The sequence below is a fragment of the Triturus cristatus genome, chromosome 7 (genome assembly GCF_964204655.1).
Source record: "Triturus cristatus chromosome 7, aTriCri1.1, whole genome shotgun sequence".
Classification (NCBI taxonomy): Eukaryota; Metazoa; Chordata; class Amphibia; order Caudata; family Salamandridae; genus Triturus; species Triturus cristatus.
In genome coordinates this window covers 1,591,594,728-1,591,613,083 of record NC_140590.1, presented here as the reverse complement: position 1 = coordinate 1,591,613,083, position 18,356 = coordinate 1,591,594,728, and the positions used below count along the sequence as shown (strand labels likewise).

At 44.2% G+C, this 18,356-nt stretch overlaps 1 long non-coding RNA gene across 1 annotated transcript; it reads right to left on the bottom strand.

Moving 5' to 3' along the window:
• Positions 1–4,670: 4,670 nt before the first annotated feature.
• LOC146812451 (uncharacterized) lies at positions 4,671–15,799 on the bottom strand. Its single transcript, XR_014965948.1, has 4 exons — positions 15,640–15,799; positions 14,418–14,481; positions 13,976–14,064; positions 4,671–7,065 (listed from the first exon to the last, which is right to left on the bottom strand). It is a non-coding gene; the product is annotated as an uncharacterized LOC146812451 (long non-coding RNA).
• Positions 15,800–18,356: the final 2,557 nt, after the last annotated feature.

The following is an 18,356-nucleotide window of genomic DNA, read 5'->3' as shown; positions in this document are numbered from 1 at the left end:
TGCAGTGGTAGTGCTTGCTCATTTATGCCGTGGTGGTGTTTGCACTTGCATGCCGTGGTAGTGTTTGCTCTCGGATGTCGTGGTAGTGTTTGCTCTTGCATGCCGAGGTAGTGTTTGCTCTTGGATGCCGTGGTAGTGTTTGCTCTTGGATGCTGTGGTAGTGTTCGCTCATGGATGCCGTCATAGTGTTTGGTCTTGGATGCTGTGGTAGTGTGTGCTCTCGGATGCTGTGGTAGTGTGTGCTCTCAGATGCCATGGTAGTGTTTGCTCTTGCATGCCGTAGTAGTGTGTGCTCTTGCATGCCGTGGTGGTGTTTGCACTTGCATGTCATGGTAGGGTTTGCTCTCGGATGCCGTGGAAGTGTTTTCTCTTGCATGCCATGGTAGTGTTTGCTCTTGGATGCCGTGGCAGTGTTTGCTCTTGCATGCCGTGGTAGTGTTTGCTATTGCATGCCATGGTAGTGCTAGCTCTTGGATGGCGTGGCAGTGTTTGCTCTTGGATGTCGTGGTAGTGTTTGCGCTTGCATGCAGTGGTAGTGCTTGCTCATTTATGCCGTGGTGGTGTTTGCACTTGCATGCCGTGGTAGTGTTTGCTCTCGGATGTCGTGGTAGTGTTTGCTCTTGCATGCCGAGGTAGTGTTTGCTCTTGGATGCCGTGGTAGTGTTTGCTCTTGGATGCTGTGGTAGTGTTCGCTCATGGATGCCGTCATAGTGTTTGGTCTTGGATGCTGTGGTAGTGTGTGCTCTCAGATGCCATGGTAGTGTTTGCTCTTGCATGCCGTGGCAGTGTTTGCTCTTGCATGCCTTGGTAGTGTTTGCTCTTGGATGCCGTGGTAGTGTTTGCTCTTGCATTCTGAGGTAGTGTTTGCTCTTGGATGCCGAGGTAGTGTTTGCTCTTGTATGCCTTGGTAGTGTTTTCTCTTGGATGCCCTGGTCGTGTTTGCTCTCGGATGCCGTGGTAGTGTTTGCTCTTGCATGCCCTGGTAGTGTTTGCTCTCGGATACCGCGGTAGTGTTTGCTTTTGGATGCCGTGGTAGTGTTTGCACTTGCATGTCATGGTAGTGTTTGCTCTTGGATACCGTGTTAGTGGTTATTCTTGGATGCCGTGTTAGGCTAAGCTCTTAAATGTCATGTAGGTTTTTCTCTTGGATGCGTGATGTTGTTTGGTCTTAGAAGCTGTAGCAGTGTTCACTCTTAAATGCTGTAGTAGTGTTCACTCTTAGATGCTGTAGTAGTGTACATACCCTCGAACTCTGTGGTAGTATTCCCTCTTGGATTCTGTGATAGCATTCACTTCTACATAATGGTGGACTGGGAGGTTATGATTTTTCATGGCACCCTAGAGCAAGTATTTAATTGGTTGCAATTTCTTCATTGCCAAAAAAGACACTCACCATTTCAGTCAAGAAATGACACTACGTTTATCCAATTGAATGATGTGCATTATTAGGTAAATCGCCTACTATACCTATATAAGAACTTAAGGATTTTTTGATAAGCTATTATTAGTACCCAAAGGTTAACAGTTTACTTTGTGTAATCTACTACAATGTCTATTCTACTTTCAATCCTAGTACAATGGCCTTACACACTCTAAACAATTAAAATGTGCTTGCCGATTTAGTTGCCAAAGCTATTGCTGAGAACCACTTCATGAGCCTTAGAAACAAACTGTTGCAGCCTCAAAACTCATCCTGTCAAACTCTCCCCGCCCCACTTGGCATCCTCTGTTCACTCGGAAGGCGCGGCTTGCACAGGTAAGAGTGGTGGGCTGGGGCACTGAGGAGGAAGTGGACAGACGACGGGATAGGTAAAATTAAATGAAAAAATAAACAAAACCCCTTACCTTGCGCTCGCCGCATCGCCGACGCAAGGGAAGTGTTTTTATTTTTTTTAAATTTAATTTTACTTTACCTCTGTCGCCTCCCCCCCGCACCTGTGTTGTAGTTATACACATCGGGGCCTCATTTATGAAAAGTGCTGCATCGCTGGAGTAAAACAGCGATGCAACACTTTTCAGTGCGCCCTCCTTGCGGCACCATGGATGCGCCGTTTTTACTGTACGACACTCCATGTCGCAAGGATTGACAGATACGTCAGGAATCCTGATGTATCTGTCGGCGCAAAAATGGCGAATTGCTGGAGTGTATCTAGAAACAGACGCAACTCCATCAATGTGTCATTTCACATAGGGCACGCCCCATGTGAAAAGGCCTGCGTCACCCCTTACGCCTGCTTCAAGCAGGCGTAAGGATTTGACATAGTGGGGCTGCAGAAGTGTTCCAGTGAAATCTCATAGATTTCCCTGTGACACTTTGACAAGCCTTTTCTGCGCTGGAATGCCCACCCTGCATACATTATACCTGTCACAGGTATAGTTCAGCTCAGGGGTTTACAAAGTGATGCATCTGCTTAGATGCATCACATTTGCAAATATGGCGTTGTGGTGCATTTTTTACACCGCCGCTACTCCATAAAAATTGACGCAATGGCGGCGTAAGGGACTCATAAATAAGACCCAGCATTATTTAACAATAGCCAGGATAAAAGAGGTTAAATCCATGCATTAAGATAAAAGCACACTGAATATGCCTTATTTTTATTAGCCTATTGTTTGACTATGTAAAGCCATTGTAATATGCAACCTGCGAGACAGTAAGCAGTGTTTGTGTTTTACATCGATTACTCTTTACTGTGGTAATAACATGGAATGTGACTTCTGCACTTTAGCAGACTGTGTTTTAAATAACTTATGTTATTTTATTTTTCTGGCCTGGTTTACATACAGTGATTGTGAGGTGCTGCAGATTCCAACCAAGCTAGGGTGACCAGAATTTTAAAGCCAAAAACTGGGACATTTCCCCAAAATAGAAGAAGGACTACAATTTTACTGCAACCCAGCGCACATAATGACAGTGCTCCTTAGGAGAGAATTACAGAAGAGGCAGTAAGAACATACATAAAATGCCATTTTTAAAGGCAGTAGCATGCCTGTTAATTAAATTGCTTTTTTAGAGCAGCTGCTAACTATCTCTACTTTGCAAAACTTAAAAAGAGACCTGCCACCGTTTTCAGCCGACCCTCTCTGAATACCGGGACATGAGCTCAATTTCCTGAAATCAGCCGGGACAGCTGGTGAAAAACCAGGACTATCCGGGCAAATCCGGGACGCCTGCATGGTCACCCTAATCCAAGCAACAGATGCAGAGTGAGAACGGTACAGAGAGAGCATAACGATGGACAGAAAATCAGGTCAGGAGTGATGAGGGAGAAAGCTCAATGATGAGCCAGTCCAGGATGGGAGCAGAGGCAAGTGGAAATCTGGAACGGGTTCAGGAGGACTGGAAAGGTTTATTATTGTACTTAGGATAAGCACCAAGATGGCCACTGTTGGATGCTGGCAGCAGCCATCTTGGGTGGTTTCTCTCATGAAGTACAACAGAAAGCGTTCCAAGGTGGCAGCCCATGTGGGCGCACGTGCGCTAACGCATCAGCAGTCATCTTTGACTTTTTTATGAATTGCCACAGCCATTAATGGCCTGCTGCCACTTTCGAACAGTAAATAAATAATAAAGCATGCATAGAATGCTGTACACATGCAAAGAAGTGAGCAACCCAGTAGCAGTGTGCAGTTGCAAGGCCTTGCAAAAAAACACACATAAAGCTGGGACCGGAGGGTGAAAAGAGAAGGGTTGGTAGGCACAAATGGAGGAGAAAACAAACAAGAAAGTGGGGAGTGTGAAGGGGAGTGGTGGAGAAGAGCAGAAAGGGGGAAGAGCAAGTGGCTGATGGGATAAAAGGCAAGCAAGGGGGCAGTCAACAAGGGAAGGGGTTAGGGGATCACCACACAAGGATGCGTTCAATAAACATCCATTGCACAAGTTTATTTAAAATGTATTGTTAAAGGCAGACCTGTGCTTTCATCAAGCAAACAAATGAGAACACAAATTCCTTTTCATAAAAAATGTTAAAGGTAGACGGTGTATGAGGTAAGTGATGAGCACCCATTTAGTGATGAAACTGAAAGAAAAAATAGTCCCTCAAGTCATCAGTGGAAGGATGCAATTCATCGAGCCAGAAATGACGTAAAGCAGCCATGCTCTGGGTGGGGGAGAAGGGGACAGACACAACAATAGAGGGGAAAGACATTTAACAAGAAATAGAGAACTGAGACAGACAGGAAAGCCATGCAGCCATGAGGATGGGGCTGACGAGGAAGGGGCTGATGCATCAGCCCCTCTCTCATGGCTGCATGGCTTTCTTGTCTGTCTCAGTTCTCTATTTCTTGTTAAATGTCTTCCCTTCCTCATGGCCGCTCACTAAGACCACAATGCCCAGAATGCATCACTATTCAAATTAGCAGCTTGGCTCACGTCGCTTCATATTTAGCTGCCACTCCAAAGTAATACTTGCATGAAAGAAAAAGCACAAAGTCTGCCAGAAAGACGGCAACCCCTCCTTCGTCTCCCTTTCTCACGACCAACACCAAATGTTCATGGAAGTCCAGTGAATGGTGTGGTGAAGAGCGAGTCATGCCCCCTCCATTGAATACACACAAAAATGCTCCATTTTACCAGGGGCCTCCAACTCTGCAGGGCGGGCTCATGAGCAGGAAAGGAGAATCCTGTTATTGGCACAGACGAAAACAAAGCAGAGCCCACAGCTTCGGCACCCTTTCAAAATGACGCTTTATTGGTCTGATTGTCGTGGCAGCTTAAAACAACTCTTTTATCCTTACGCGTTTCGGCGCCAAGCGCCTTGTTCACAAGTCCAAGTGGTCACATGGTCCTCACTAAGACCACAATGCCCAGAATGCATCACTATTCAAATTAGCAGCTTGGCTCAAGTCACTTCATATTTTGCTTAATAGCATTAATGTTTGCCAATGTCTGTGTTATTTTTGCGATGCAAAAATTGAAACAAAGTAAGTAAAACGCACAGTGCACTTTGCTGCCACTCCAAAGTAATACTTGCATGGGTTCTCCTCCAAGATATGCATTCTCACATATATTTGTTCAATGTAAAATCAATTTCATACAGTCCTTTCTTGTATATCATCTATAACAAAATTACATTACAATTAAAAGCATTAATCCATTGAAACGTTATACTACAAAAAGCATCAAGTGCCTAAGGATTTCACACAACGGCTGTCATTTACAAAAAGATATGTAGTTCCTCATCAGCCTTTAAGCCATTAGCTTCACTGCTATCCATCTCAGGAATTAATCTGTCTTCTAGTCTTCTTAATTGTTTTCTCTAGTTCCTCCCCTCTGTTGTTTGGGTGCATGGAGAAGCACTCTGTATTTCAATTTGGTTTCATCCCTCTGATGCCCTTTCTCAAAATGTTTCACCACCTAGTATGTAACATCTGAATTATTTATTGCGCCCATATGCAGCAACATTCTTTTGAATAGTGGTAGGGTGGTGCTCCCTATATATTTTCTAGAGCAGGAGCTGGTCAGTATGTAGACCACAAAAATAGTCTTGCAAGTAATCCTTTGTTTTATTGCAACTTTTTGCCTACATGATGTGCTGTACTCGGTGAGGTTCTCACCCTGTCTGCATGCCTTGAAACTTTTACACTTTAAAAATGTGTCTTTGGAATTCAATCATGTCCCAGGCCCTTTAGTATTAATTACCTCGCTCTTGATAAGACAGGCCCGCATTGACCTTGCATGTCTGGCTTATCAATGGGCGTCTGGTATCTTTAGAGTCAATTAGCCAATTAGTGTGGAGAAGTGTGGCTCAATGGTTAGAGCGGCAGACCCTGATGCAGAGGTCTGGCCCGGACCAGGGTTCAATTCCCGCCTCGGCGGGTCTTGGGCTCAATTTCCCCGGACTCGATAATTCTCGCCTCGGTGCCCATTCTAATCATGGGTCCCACTCTGCAACTCTGGGCAATAGCTTGCTTAATCTCCACAACAGTGCTAGGATGCCCGGCTTCACCTTGGGGGTGCCCAGGAGTGGGCACTTCACAGGGAAAGGCCAGGAAGGGTTCCACGGCGGTATGTGCACAGCGCTTGAGAGACCCTTTCGGGGGTGTGCGGAGCGCTATATAAATACCCTACATTTACAATTAGCGGGCCAATCTGTACCAAATGGTGATTAAGGGCAGAACTAACCTGTAGATACTGTCTAGTGTAGGTCGTGATAAACATGTGTTTTGTGTCACCCTGCCTCTCCACCGTACTTTTACTTTTCTTTTTGTTAAAAAGTGCATCTTCTCGTTTACAATTCTTTGACCTTCATGAGGCAGCCTCAAGTATGTTTTGGTGTAACCTCTTTGTCTAAAGTGTGAAACATTTCTGCTTCTGTCTTAGTATACTCAATTTCTCTGCTACATATTCTTCTTGCTCTGTATAGCTCACCAACAGGTATATTCTTTATGCGAGAGCTATGATGGAAGCTTTGGATGTGTAACGTACTATTGCCGGCAGTGGGCTTTTTAAACTGTGTAGTAATAACTTTATGTTCACATATTTTTACTCACACATCCAAAAACTCCAATTCACTCTACTGATTTTGTGAGTAAAACTGAGGTTCAGGTCATAATTGTTTATCGTTTTTATGAACTCCTATGAACTATATATATTGATTTGTACACAATAGGTCTTCAGTAGTCAACCAAAGCTGTCTCTAAGCCAGACTTAAAAAGGTTTTTGTATAGACCAAAGATGGTTTGCAAACCATACCTTAAAATGTGGAGATCTAAATCACAGGCTCAAATAAATGTATACTGGAACAGGTGACTAGGGCCACAGCCAGTTCTCCCAACCACCTATTATGACCATCAATATATCACTTTGTAGTTGGCACAGTCACCCTGTGCGTCGGGGTGGTGGCTACTCCACCGCACAAACCTCCATTGTATAATTGATGACTGAGGTGAGGTTCACAGAAAACTGCTTCGCCTGGTTCCTTGGATCCTGTCAGGAACAGCTGTCTGCAGGCGCCTTCCCAAGACCACCTCACTCAGCAAGCAGGATATTAAGACTTTCTCTGAGGTTTGGCTCCTGTTCGCTGCACTCCAGGAGCGACTGGGGTTGGAAGGCTCAGGCAATGGCTGCAGAAAGGAGAACAAAAAAGAAAGGTGAAGCTCAGGCTACCAATTACTTTTTCATTTTGTTTTTCGAAAATGAAGTCTCATTTTTATCCTTTGCAGCAGTGCTTAATTTGAGCTGGAGCTTTCCGGTGCTGAACACCGGCACTTAATTGGTTTCCGGTGCTCGGCACCGTCACCTAATTGTCAACACCACATTTAGGGCAGTCTGCCACAAGGTGGCTCTGCTCATGTAATTTAGAGATGAGCAGTCTAACAGTTGTTTAGGAAAACAATATACATTAAAAAATTACTAATACCTGCCTCCCCAGCCATTCCTTTAGCTTTGGGGACATGGAATAATCGGAACTGTCGCATTTACACGGGAGAGAGATGTTTAGTAGTTGTTTTGGCAGTGATGACAGGGGTAATGGGTGGTACAAGCTGCAGTGGCCTCCTGGTCAGAGCCCTGGCCCTTAATATTTTACAAACTAAGCACTGCTTTGCAGTGAACCAATGAACAAGCTGTGGAGATGATGGGCGGACTCGTGGCAGCGATGGGTCTGACGTGAACCATGGGAGCTGCGCATCAAGATTCCTTTGACTGTGGATTGTGGTGCAGGAAGGGGGCTTAGGAGTCTCTTTCCAGTACTCCACAGAGCAGTGGAATGGCAACAGGAGAATGGAGACAAATATGGGTGAAATTGCTACATAGCCTTGAAATATGCACAGCAAGCCGGGGAAAGAAACAATGGCGTCCTCTGCCAAGCATTTCTTTAGCCTTGCTTGGATCAGGGTAAGCATGCGCCAAATGTACAGTACGTCGGCGATAATCTTGCAGAATTTCTGTAATTTTGTGTTACTCTTGTTATGTGAATTTACGCTATTGTGCTCTGTTGTGTAGTTACGCGCCATATGATGCAAAATATTACAGTGAGTGCTCGGGAATAACACAAGCCGCCAGAACGTGTGGCTTGGGGTTTTTGCGCTATATTTTTTACGCGCAGTGCATCCTGATGTCCAAAATGGATGCAAGGACACATTTCGCCCTAAAATGTAGCTGAACACAGGATTTGCTTTTTATGTAATTTTGTGTAATTTTTCAGAAAATACAGAAGCAAATTATGTGAATTTCGCACACTCCTAGTTTAGGGTTGCAGGTTCAGTTGTTCTAATTGTTGTACTTGCATTTTATGTAGCTGCAGATTTAAATTAAATGTGTACAACGAACTTCATTCAATGCCCAAACACCAGTCAGCAGTCATATTTAACATTTTAAAACAAATGGAAAAAAAATTGTTTTTGTACACAGTTCTGATGAATATTTTGCTGCAAGGCCAATTTAAGTGATGGCACATGTTGTTAATACTGTACCAGCTTAAGCAAGGAGTAATTATGTAATTCTGCAGCGTTTTCCCTATAATTATGGATCTGTCATATTTCTTTCATAATCCATCATCTGCTGCATAATTTGCAGATTTTAACAAAGCAAAATTTGTTTCGAGCTCAAATGGATCAAAAGTTAGTAAAAACGCAACAAGTGTTTCTGTGCAGTGGAAGGCCCTTGTTCACTGGTCACATTTTAGTTGCTTATTGCTATATTCGAATGTTAAACTGGTACTATTGAGGTGAAACCTTTACCCAGACATTGTTAACATGTGTAACAAGCTGTTTTTCGACTCAGCCGGTAAATGCTCTGACTGCTATAACTCTTGAAGCACAGCGATTTGGCTTTTTTTCCGGCTAAAAACTCATCTTGAACAAAAGGAAGAGGTGTGGCGCAGCGGCCTGGGCGACTGACGCCGGACGCTGGGGAGCACGGTTCGATCCCTGGCACAGGTGGCAGGTCAGCCCAGCACCATGTGACTCTGGACAATAGCTTGCTTAATCTTCCCGACAGCCCCCAGCGCCGGGATGCCTACGGGTAGCTGTGTGCTTTACAAATACTGGATTTACATTTACACTACCGAACTTTCAACCTGATAATCTCCCAACGGCCTTAGGCGTTAAAAAGAATGCAATATATTTGGGAGTTTCTCTTAGTAGTCAAGTTAGGGATATTATTTCATTGAGCTACGAACCTTTGTTGAGGAAAGTAGTTGCGAACTTACGATGTTGGCACCGGCTCCCCTTAAGTATATATGGGAGATGTAATGTCGTGAAAATCAATGTCCTCCCGAAATTTTTATCTTTTTTTCATACCATCCCTCTGAGGGTGCCCCAAACTTTTTTTAAGCGCCTGGATAGCGCTGTCAGTAGTTTTATTTGGGGATAGCGGCGTGCCAGGAGAGCCTTGCGACATAAAAAATTATCATTTAAGCAGGGTGGTTTCAAACTTCCAGATTTGAAGTTATACTTTTCGGCTGCGTTCACTGGGCGAATACAGAGTTTAGTCAAAGGACCTGAAGCTGGTGCCAGCTGGCTTTCATACCAGCTGGCTTGTGGATCTGACTCTGGGTACTTGCTATATAAAACATCTGCTCCGAATTACTTCAAGAGGGTGCGATTTGAGACAGTAAGGGACATAACTAATATATGGCGCAAAATTTCTAAGGCATACAAATTCCCTGATCTGCATGTTTACTCACCGACGCCTACAATTCAACCCTCTCCAACATCATGGAGAATATTGCTCCACTCCAACTAAAAAATGCCTCAACAAAAATATCCAAACCTTGGTATTACGAAAGCTTAAACTCAGAATGCCGCAACCTTAGGGCATTTGAACGGTCATGGCTAGTCAATCCCTCCTCGGACCAACTAAAACTCCTTAGAGATGCCAGGAGCCGATACAACAAACAAATCAAGAGTGCTAAGGCGACTTTTTCAGATATCAACCTGGATCAAGCGGCAAACCGCCCCAAGAAACTCTTCAAATTGGTCAAACAACAATCAGTTGCGACGATCTTGCCGCCTTGTTCACGGAAAAATCAAGAATCATCTTCCTTGACCTCGCCTCTAAGAAGGCTCTACTACCTTCTTCCATTGCTGCCTCACTCATTGACTCCTCTGTAATGCGTAAATCGACCTCCACAAATTCCAAGAACAATGCATCATGGGGCACCTTTACCACATTTAGTGAATGTGATATCTTCAAGATTCTTCAGAATATCAACCCTGCCAACCACTTCAGCGACCCACTGCCCCTTCTATCTTCAAAGAAATCAAGAATGCACTGATCCCCACATGGACTAGGATTGTTAATGCATCCCTAGCACAAGGCATGATCCCAGAATGCCGAAAAGCAGCTCAGGCAATAGCCATACTAAAAAAAACTAACGCTGACAAATCTGATCTCAATAACTTCCGCCCCATTTCCAACATCCCGACTTTAGCCAAACTACTACAAAAATGTGTGCAATCCCAAATCTGTACTCACATGAAGAATTACCAACTTCTAGACCAGCATCAATCGGGCTTCAGGAAGTGGCACAGCACCGAATCGGCTCTCACTCAAGTTTTTGATGACATTTTAATTATGCTCGACCAAAATGAATCCTGCCTCCTGATCCTCCTCGACCTTTCCTCCGCATTTGACACGGTTAATCATGACAACCTCCTATCCATCCTGCAAATTAGAATGGGTATTTCTGATCAGGTGTTACAATGGTTCTCATCCTTACTTTATCACAGAACTCAAAGAGTCAAGGCAAACCACTCTCTCTCCCAGCCCTCTCCCGTACTCATGGGGGTCCCCCAAGGATCCACTCTATCTCCTATCCCCTTCAATCTTTTCTTGGAACCTCTTGCACACTCTCTAAATTCCATGGACATTCTCTTCCACATGTATGCGGACGACACGCAACTATATCTGAAAATCTCATCCTCGGAAAACATCATCTCACTCAATATTACCCTAATGTTTACTCAAAACTGGTTAACGGAGAATCATCTACTGCTCAACACCTCTAAAATTGAATTTCTGCTCATCTCCCCTCCGAATCTCATCCCCAAGCTAGACCTCTGGCTGAGTCACCTCACTGCTTTCAACTGTACGCCTCTCATCGTAGACGCAGCCAAGTCTCTCGGTATCACCATGGACAAGCACCTGAACATGAAAGGTTATATCAGAAATGTATGCAAAGGAGCTAACCACTTGATGAGATCTCGCAGAAATATCAAACCTTTCCTTCCTCTAAATGATTTCAAGCATGTGGTCCAAGCGCTTGTCTTGCCGAGGTTAGATTACGGCAGTGCTACCCTCTGTGGCCTTCCCAAATACGCTCTGGCTCCACTAAGGGCTGCACTTAACTCGGCTGCTAGACTGGTTACAGATACCAAGCGAAGAGATCATATATCCCCAGTCCTAAAATCCCTCAATTGGTTGCCCTTCGAAGCATGAATTCAATTTAAGATTGCTGTTCTTACACACAAAGCCCTTCACGTTAATACTCCTACGTACCTTGCGCAAAAACCTAAACTATCCTGTGGCGTAAGAGCTTCAAGAAGCGCCTCTACCCTCTCCTGAAACCACTCATCCTTACGAAAAAGAGAAGTTGTCACCGAGCTTTCTCCGGAGCTGCCCCTAAGATTTGGAACTCTCTCCCACCAGAAGTTCGCAGAATCTCCTCATTGACAGTGTTCAAAGTGGAAGCCAAAAGATTCCTAATGAACAAATTCATACCCTAATAGGGTTAGACTCACGGGCCCGTTGACATGGCACCTGCTGACTTTGTTCTTATTTTTGATACAGCTCCCCCTAGTACACCGTGTTTCACCCTTGCTGCCCGCCTACACCTGTTTTATTGTATTACCATCCTAGTTGTATTGTGCACTGTATTTTCTTTCTCTCCCTTCCTCTTATGGTTATTGTTATAGATATTGCTTTTGTCCTTCCTCCCATCATACTGTAAAGCGCTCTGTTATCCCTCGGGATCTTGTTCGCGCTATATAAAACTTTATAAATTAATAAAAATACTGTACTAATGGGGAACCCTCTATTGCCGAGAATATTTTATGACCACGTCGGAAAAGAATGGCAATGTAAGGTCTTTTCAGTCTTTGAAGGAAGAATTCAGCTTGTCACAAAATATTTTTACAAATACTTGCAAATCAGGGACTATTTTATCATAGGTTTGCTAGAGCTATCTAGCTCCTCTGAGGTTTTTGGGGCTACTAGACAAGGTGTTATCGGCAAAACTTACCAGAAACTAATAGGGGGGGGGGGGCAGTGACGACGGCATACAGATAGCGGCTAAATTAAGTCAGATCTTTAACTGCAATGTTACTAAGGAGGAGATTAATGAATCTCTGGAATCAATAGACTCAACAGTAACTTCAGTCAATCGAAAGCTCCAGCAAATTAGATTAATTTGTATGCTTTATTATACTCTGGAGCGAATTTCTAAATGGGCTACTAGCTCAAACAATACTAAATCATACTGTCCGAAATGCCAGGAATTTGCCGCAGATTTATGCCATATGTTCTTTTTGTATCCTAAACTGATAGAATTATGGTCTGGTATCACCCTCGCTCTCGCAGTTTGGGCTGGGTACGATAATGCGGTCACCGAGAAAGAGCTAGCGTTGGAAATATTATCAGAGTTATGCTGTTTTACTAAGTCCTTTGCTTCTATTGTATCAGCTTGTGCTTGTTTATGTATAGCTCGCTGCTGAATCCAGAGCAAGAGTCCAAGTGTTAATGAATTTTGGGTTTTAAGAAGGGTAATCTATGAAATGCAGATGGCATTAGCTAAAGCTAGAGGCCCTCGGTCTTGGCGTAAATTTAAAAGGACATGGTCTTGTCTTCAACGGGATTGAGGGTCTAATCTGTATTTGTCAAATTATAATGTGGTTATGTCTCTGTTCTCTGTTCATGCTCCTATATGTTCTTTAGTTCTTTTCTTTCTTTTCCCCTGTTTATGATCACTATTGGTATAATGGTATATTGTTTACAAAATCTTCTGTCCATGTAATCTATTTGTGTTTGTGACTATAAAATAAAAAATAAAATAAATAAATAAATACAATGTGTAACAAGCATTGGCAAAGCTATAGGTGTTGGCAATCCGAGAACTATCGGCGTTGGCAATGTATATGCATGTGCGTATGGCTCTGGGGCTGTTTTTAATAATATTCACAAATACATTAACATTGTCAACGCCTATAGCAGTTGGATTGCCGAGACCTATCGGCTTTGCCAATGCCTGTTATTTCTTTGGATTTGCAAATTACTTTTAGAAGGAAAAGACACACTACCTCTTAGATGCCCCTAAAGTAGACTACCTTAAAGCATTTGGAAAAAATGCACACAGCCTTTTACATGGTATCAATGCACTCATATATATGTAAAAAAAAGAATAAATAGGCACATACTTTGTAATAAACCATGAACTCAATGTTGAATGACAAAACTGTAGCAGCTTAGCAAACAAAAGCAGGAGACACCGCTCTTCTATTTGTATACGTTTTATGCAAATTAAAAGGCAGCATATCTCTTGCATTTGCTACATTGCTACAAGGGCTGGACATGGAACCGAAGCTGACCTTAGCAATGAGCTCTGGTGGCCCCGGGGGACGGGGTGGGGAGGGCTGCTAGTGGAAATCTTTGTGCCGCTTTTGTTGCTGGGGGACGATATTGCAGCTCTACTTCAAAACCGGCCCGGTAACAAAAATGGCCCCCCAGGTTTCTTGGACCGACCCCCACCCTGGCAGACCGTTGGGAAGATGCCCGGTGCCCACTATGGCCAGTGTGGCCCTGGTTGATGCAGTAGTTTATAATATGTTGTGCTTAATCTTGATTAAAGATTAGAATAATTTTTGTATTTCATTTGATGGTGCCTTCGTGCAATTTGAAAGGGGATAGCAGGCAGATGCAATACAGAAATGTTTAACAATTCGATTGAATATTGCAAAAGAATATTTTTGCACAAATTGCACCACTGAGGAAATAAAACAGGCGATTCACACATAGACTTAATGTCTTGTTACTTACCGGTAATCTTCATTACCCCGATTAGGGTCGTCCTCGTCCCAGTTCTTACAAATTGAGGCAGTCCTGCCTCCAACCAGCCAATCAAAAAGCTAGAAATACAAAAGCCAAAGGTCACATAAAAGCCAATTAAACATGCACCATTATAAGAGCCAGAGCCCATACACTCAGTCATGTTTAGCAGGATCTAGTAGTCAAAATGGGGCAAAAAGTGGGAGTAAACCTGAAAAATGTCTGTTTCATTACATGTACTAAAAGTACAGCTCTCATTACTTAACAAAAAACTCCATTGGTAACCCACCGTATGTATGTCTGTACGTATACAGTATTTCTATAGCACAAATCAAGGCAGCGGAGAGCTGTACATAATCAAAGACCTATAGAGAGTAGAGTGGCTTCTCACGCCCAATGCTTTGAGTTCGGGCACATATGGCTGGCGTCTGACCTTTTTGCATTCCAGAATCCAAGCCTATCAGCCGAGAAGTCTTAAATCCTCCTCTCTTGATGTGCTTCGGGTACCAAGAAGTGAGAAAACAAGAAAAGGTAGAAGTTATTTTGTTATGTTGGCTGGAACAATTTGAATCACCTACTAATTACCTTCAAAGACACTCCTAATTACATGCCCTAAGGGATGGGTTGCTGTTTACTTCTAATCTTTGACTGCACTTGGGATATTAGGAGGTTTCTCTCGTGTGTCATTCTTTCTTCAGCTACTGGTTGCACTGCACCGTATAAAATTATAAAAACACAATCAATCGCATGCATTTGTACTTTTTTCAAAATCACACTCATCATCATAGTCTGGTAGGATTGTCAATGATTATTGTTATTGTTTCCCAGCTGGGTCGAAGATATTTTATAGAGCTTGGGAAGGATGAAAAGCTGAGCTAGCCCCATGAAGATTTGAACCTTTTACCTAAAATGTGTTCCTAGATTTATTTAGTAGGAAAATTGACTATCCGTCCTACGTTAATGACTGCATCTGCTAGCTGAGTATAACAGCCAGCAGGCTATCTCGGTGGGTTAAGGCACCCAGTACAGAGATTTGCAGGTTACAGCTGCCAATCCAGACAAGACTCCTCATGTGACTAGTGAATTGTTCACCAGTGTGGCTCGCTATGTGCTCCTCATGGTCTGGGATCGAATCCAGGCAGGGCAACTTCAAGCTTTACAATTCTGAACCCCTGTCGTGGGTATTAACAATCACAAATAAACAAACCCGCCAGTGCTACGTGAATGGTTATTAAACGTACATTCTTTCACCTAGAAACACTATAGATATATTTCTCTTTGTCAGAGCACTCAGCTGTGCTCACCCTCATTTCTTGCACCTGCATCCATTCACAATGAAGGCAGAGAATGTTTGGGTGATTTGCATGGAATCACATGTTTTTAGGTCTCCACTGGCGAACGCAACGCGAAAGCGCTGTCGCCAGCAAGATTTACTGTTGCTGACTTGCCTCGGAAGTGGGACAGGAGATGGGCACGCGCAGGGCTTTTGGCGGATTGGAGCCTGTGTACGTGCACATGAACACGCACGTCCACACACGCGATGTGCACATCTCCTGTCCCCCTTCCGACCACATGCCATCCCCGTTGGAGCGACCCGCCTCAGTCAGGCACCAACAATAGCCCACACGGAGCCCCCCCAGCCCTTCTTCACTCACCGGGCTGATCTCTTCTGGCGGGGGCTCCTCCTCGCGGCGGCAGCACTTCTCTTGCGGGGCTTCCCTGCACTCCTGGAAGCCCCGCGCTGCCGTGGGCAGCCTCGGACGCCCGCACCCTTCACCTGGGCCCCCTCCTGGGACCCGGGGCTTTTCTCCACTCCGGCCGCCACCGCAGGGATCTCCCTTCAGCATGGGAGCCCCGCGTTAGCACGGCACGCTGGTTTCTCTTCCTGCCGGAGCCGGCCCCGCCCACGTCCCGGGCAAGGGCGCCTGACTTCCGGTTTGTTAGCATCCGGGACTGAAGACTAGAAGTTAACACTTTAATATTAGCTTCTTTGGTTTCCTGTCCTTATGTTGGTTATGCAACCATAGCTCCTCACATGAACTGAACTGAATATACTGTGGCTGCAAACATCCCAGCCGGCTCATGCATATTAAAGAGCCAGCCTTGTACTATGCACCTGCAACATCTCAGCTCTTGAGAGTTTCCGTTCCTGTGGTAAGTAGAATGCAAATTAATGCTCATAATTGGATAGGTAGTGAAATGGGGGGCTCATTTAATGCATTTAAAATTCCTGTGGAACAATAACAAATATGACACACACACGCAGATTTTAAGACACTGATTTTTTTCAAAGCTCAGCATTTATTCCCCAGGTGCAAAGTAGCAACAAGCATTTGCAATGCAATAGGTCTCGCATTTACGCGAGTTTGAGCTATTGACATTGTTAATGACAATGCCTTTTATTTATGATTATTTATGTTTATTTATGTTTTGGTTTTTAAAACATAAATGAAAGGCATTGTCATTTACATTGTCATTTACAATGCCAATAGCTTAACCCCTTGTGTGCCCATGACGAGCTGGACTCGTCATGGGCCGCGGTTGCGCTGTGCCCATGACGAGTCCAGCTCGTCATAAACCCCGCCCGCTAATGTAACGGCCGGAACAGGGCGGGGAAAGGGCGTGGCACACAAGGGGTTAAACTCGTGTAAATGCGAGACCTATTGCATTGCAAATGCTTGTTTTGTCAGGTGCTGAAGCCGGGATCAGAAACCAGGGGGCATATTTACAAAGATGTAATGCAAATCAGCACCCTAAGTTGTTGCGTTACATTGGATGAGAGTTAGAGAGCAGGGAAGCGCCACATCTTCTAAGATAGAGAATGGTCCGGAACTCTCCTTAGTGCGGGTGCACAATTAGGCTGCCTAGCGCTACTCACACACCTTTGCACCACAGGGAAATAGTGTGTGTGATATCTAGCGTCAGGCCCCGATTTACTAACGGTTTGCCCCAGGTTTGTGTTACAAACCTGACGCAAAGTGTTATAATGGAATTTACTATCTAACGCAGATCAGCTATGCGCTGCAGGGAATTGTGCCAAAACCTTATACCTCTTCAAGGCAGGGGTAACGATAAGAAATGTTACATTTCTACTTGGTTTTCCTACTATGCAAGCGTGATACATAGTAAAGCAGACATAAAAAAGCAGGAACGTGTTCAAGTGTAGTTCTTGCACTAGAAGTGTCCTCTTCCAGGACAAAAACTATTCCTTATGGAACACACAACCTTGCACTATGGTTCAAGGGTGTGTGCGCTGGAGCAAGGCAGCTTATAGTGCGCCAGCATAGGGAGAGAGGAAAACAGCACCATATTTTAGTAGATAAGTCTCCCCTTCATGCAACACTGTGCAGCAACACCGTGTTGCCTGAATTTTTCATAAATCTGGACCAGGATTTTTACTAAAGGGTGTCCTTCCAGCCCAACATACTGTGACAAGCTAACTTTATTACTTTCCCCACTTTGGATGTGTGCTGTACAGTGCAGCACACATGCAAAGTAGGAGGTGTTAGAAGCATTCTCCAAGTTAACACCACTCTTAAAAAGATGCTATTTTTGGGCATGAACCCTGTCTACTATTGTTAACAGATAGGGCTTTGTGTCAAAAGTGGTCGCATGGGAACGCCCATGTACCACACATGGAAGATCTCCTAGACACAAAGTAATGCAAAACAGCGCAAAGCTTTGTGTTACTTTCAGGCTACTTTTGATCTCAAAACAAGTTTTGTGCTAGAAAGTAAATTCAAATGAAAAATTTTGCCCTGGCGTGCCTCACTTTTATGATGCAAAATCCTCAAGCAGAATGTTCGTCAATCAGCCCCCAGGTGTCTGGGTGAAAGGCATTTAACTAAGTCACTTCTGCTTTTTTATACTTAAAATGTCTGGTAAGCGCAACATAGTTCATCATATGCTAATGCAGACAAGTCTGACTTGCTAGTAAACCAGCTGTGTCCCTTTCTGGTTCTTACATGCGCAAGTCTCTGTGTCACTATGAGGAGGTTGCCAAGGCCACAACCAAGGTGATATCGTTTACTTAACTGACTTGCTTTAGTACAGGCTCAATGTCTCAGTGGGTTAAACATTTGCCTTCGTAGTTTGCTTTGTTTTGCACGTGTGGACCGCGATCACTTCGAACTTTCACCTTTCCAAGGTTAATCACTTGCAAGGTTTGCCATGCGGAGATATTTAGAACTAGGCAACCAGTTTCGCGTCCCAGCGCAAGACTGGGAAATGGGGAACAAGATATACCGATATCCTCCCTGCGTTGCAGACCCGTTGTCACGCACACTCATTCATACACGCATTCATTGGTGGGGCCCATAACACCAACTCACACACGTCACCATTCACGAGTCTACACACACAGGAGGGATGA